We start from the raw sequence: 3995 nt of genomic DNA, 5'->3' as shown, positions 1-3995 counted from the left end.
TAAGTTACAATTGAACTAAGACGAAGAAGATGACCTACCTCGTTCTAATGATATCACGTCTTCCTTTGTTGAAGACCTTGAATCACTTGCGTCACAGGGTCGGTCTTGCTATTCTCAGCGTTTAAACAACTGCACAAGGGATTAAGACACAACAAGGCATGCAAATACAAATAGCATAATCAAAAGAAACCTACTTAATAGATCAAGGAGAGTTAAGATAGATGATACATGAGCATACACATTTATGGAAAATGAACCAACAGTTGTATATTAATAGAATAAAGGAGGAAGCATACAACTAAGCCTTGATGTCAATAGGCTCTCCTTGAATGAATGTCCAAGTCCAAGCTTAAGCTCTCCAAGCACTCCATCTCCAAGTCAAATGAGTAGCATATAGGCACAATCTCAACATAAGGGTGCAAATAGCCAAAGACCAAACCATTTGGAAATGGGAAAAGATGAATATATAGATAAGGAAAGGGAGTTAGGATTTCTCCAAAGATAGGAGAAGGCCCACATCTCAAGGAGGTAGCTCATAGGGATAAAACCAAAAGCGCAAGTTGAGAGAACTCGAACTCATCCACTTCGAACAACCTCCAACTTGTCGCTCTCGAAGCTTCTAGATCATGAAGCTTCTTATCCTCTTTGGGAAAATTCCCTTTTAGGGATCAACGCGGGTGTCCAAGAAAACAAAGTGATGGCATCGCGGGGCTAGTATAGTGAAACTAGCAACCATTGCGGTTTTCAGTATCATAAGAGCGATGATTCTAAAATTAGGGTTTTAGAGCCATTTCCTTAAGGGGAAGCTCAAGTCATTTTCCAATTAGTGTTTTAGGGAGGATTTGAGCTGCATATCTGAATGAGTACACTGCATGATCGTCATGTTTCGGGGACTTCGGGGTATGTCACAGAGAAGTGCGGGTGGTGTGACAAAATACTGTGTAACAGATGCCCCCTAAAACATGGAGGCAGAACATGGAGTGATGGCTGAGATGCTTTACAAGCTTTTGCAAGGATGAGAAAAAACACTGTTAGGAGACTTGCAAATCAAACACGCATATACATATACATAACTGATATCAAACATGAATCTATGGTATGGACAAAGACATCCGGATAAAGGACTATAAAAAAGATCTGCGGTATGGGCGCAACCATCCGAATGAGAAGGATCATCTATAAATCTAAGATCTAAGGTATGGATGCAGCGACCCGATATAGAAGGATCATCATAAATGCAAAGTCCCACAATATCGTCACAACCATCCGTATAACAAAAACATGTGTACAATCATGAATAATACATAACTCCATGTAGTCTGAGTCATATCAGACAAGATTCGAGGTCTTGCGCTCCATACCAACTCGATCAAAGTACTAATTCTAACATGCGAATGAATGTGTCAAAGTCGAACATGTTAGAAAACCACCTGATTACCGACCAATGATGTGGACTGTTAACAGGCATGAGAGAAACCACCACTAATGACAATGGCTCTCAAGGTACGACAATACAATTCATGAATGTGAAAAAAGACTTTGAAGTCGAACACTCGTGGAATCACTCGATCGAAGGCCAATGATGAAAACCTGCCGTCAGATGCGAAGAACTTGCCATTAAGGCATGCAAACTCTAAGGTACTGAAAGGGAGTCTCTAAGTCATTTTATTGGATAATGAGCTGAAGTCGACAGGAAGTGACCCGTCGAAGGAGGGCCATGATGAGTCCCCCATCATCAACACGAAACAAGGAATAAAGTGGAATGAAATGAATAAGATCCAATATTGTAGTAAAGAGTTAGACAATGTATAGGTAATAGACCGCAGATAGGACTTCTCTTGAACATTAACGACATGACTCTGGAGTGTGGCAGCATTTGACTCAACATAGGACTAAAGGTCATGATGACGAAGTAGAATAGTCAGATGAGAGGCAAAAATGGATCACCCAAACCCAGGAGGACAAGTGACTGAGTGAGGATATCCCAAACTCGACAGGAGAATCAAAAGAGTGTCATGTTTAAGAGCAACATGCTGCCTATACAAAGGATGTTTCATTTTCATTTTTCTCCACTATTTCTAGCAAGTACCCCAATTATTTTTTATCACAAGCTTGAAGGGGATATTGTATGCTTGTCATATAAGTTCATTCTTCGAATGAATTCATCTTTCGAATGAATTAATCGTAGTAAGTTTTATGAGCCCTAGGAAGGAGAAACTTGGTCTCATCATGTTGATGAGTCTTTCGTCGTAACTTCTTTAACGAGTCTGACGGAAGAATAAATCGGTATCTTTTTCATATTTAGAGTCTTAAAAAGAGATGAAAAAAAAAACTCATCATGTCCATTTATATAATTTGCCCCTCGAACCCGCAAAGGTAGAAAATAATATTCGAGAGAACCTCTTGACTATGTCGATGAAGGTGTACCTTTTTTGTAAATAGTCAATCTCAGCCCGAAAAAGGGGTAAAACGTATACTGAGACAATGCCAATTCATTTAATTAAAGGAGTTCGAAAAGACAAGTACTTGACGATCTTTTCATATTTCGAGAGTAAGAAAAGAGCTTAAAGCTGACTTTAGGGGGTTCCTTTTTGGTTTGTTTTCAAAGAGTTCGAAAAAGAGATAAAACAAAACCTCGTTGAATCAATCAAGAATAATCATTGTATCCACCAAAACGTACATGTAATTGCACAAAGATAACCACCGATCACTGATATCGAGAAAAAATAATAAAATATTAGCAAAAATGAAATTAAAACTTTTAAATAGACTACAAGTAAAAACATTTTTACCCTTTCACTTGAGTAAGTTTAAGAGTTCATTTTTATCCCATTTTCCTCGATTTTTAGGCGAACAGAGTGGGAGATCCAGGGCATCATTTCTCGAACCATCAACAACAGGTAAGGGCTATGCCTTTGCTCTTGCATTTTTATTACATTTTTATGCATTTTCATCGAATTTATGCTTGCCAGAAGGAGGGATTTTAATTTTTAACAACGTGGGTGATTATCGCGGTTTTTCTTGTTGGAACCGCAATGGTCGCCGCAGAGCCGAAAGGCCCTCACGATGGCATCGCACGTTTAATAAAAACAAACATGATGACTACGGGGCAAATTTTTTTGAGAAAAATCTTCCTTCTAGGGAAAGATCTCTGAGTTTTAATACGTGGAAAAACATTTAACTGATGTTTGATTATGTTTTGCACGATATTTTTTGCCAACATGGCCCTTGAATGAAAGGAAAGTGGCCATGAGGCAGAAGACCATCATTTAGCGCAAGATCCAGAATGTGTAAATGCTTTGAGGAATTATGGGTTGCTGAAGTTTCTCAGGACTACAGGACTTAGAGACCAAAATGAACAATTTCATTACTTGATCAGTTTATGGGATATTGATCAGGAAATCTTCATTATTAAAGACCAGGAGTTGGAATTGGAGGAGACAGATATTTATTTCCTCATTGGATTGTTTAGAAGAGGAGAAAGAGTTAAACTCTTCAGATCTCGTCCTGGAGGTGAGAGCACCAGTACTCTAGTCAAGAGACATTCCCCGGGTGTCGAGATGACAACGGGTGGGAAGGTGAAGATAGCGATAATAAACAATCTTCCCTTGAGAACAATCCTATACACCATAGCTCACATATCTGGGGTGTAAGATTTATATGAGACTTCGAAATTGGAATTCTAGTGTGTAGTAGAATGTCGTACTCCAACAATATTCAATTGGTGAGGGGGATTATTGGCTAATATGAAGAGGCAGCTGACCAAGGGTAAGCGAGGAAACCTGAAACAGATTGGCTTCAGTTTGATTCCAGTTAGTTTATTTCTAGAGCGTGTGCCCCTGTTTTGGTATCAGTGGACGGAGGTACTGTATCCTAATCCACAAGATTTGAGGCTAGTCAGATGGAATGAACTCATGCCTTGTGGAGGAGGGGGCTAACATATGCATTTCCCTCTGCAGTTTTTCATTTGGTTGCGTCGCCAATTGCTTGTTGTG

The sequence above is a fragment of the Pinus tabuliformis genome, chromosome 9 (genome assembly GCF_031772625.1).
Source record: "Pinus tabuliformis cultivar Carrire ecotype Pingquan chromosome 9, CPIR1, whole genome shotgun sequence".
Taxonomy (NCBI): Eukaryota; Viridiplantae; Streptophyta; class Pinopsida; order Pinales; family Pinaceae; genus Pinus; species Pinus tabuliformis.
This window is presented reverse-complemented; position numbering follows the sequence as displayed.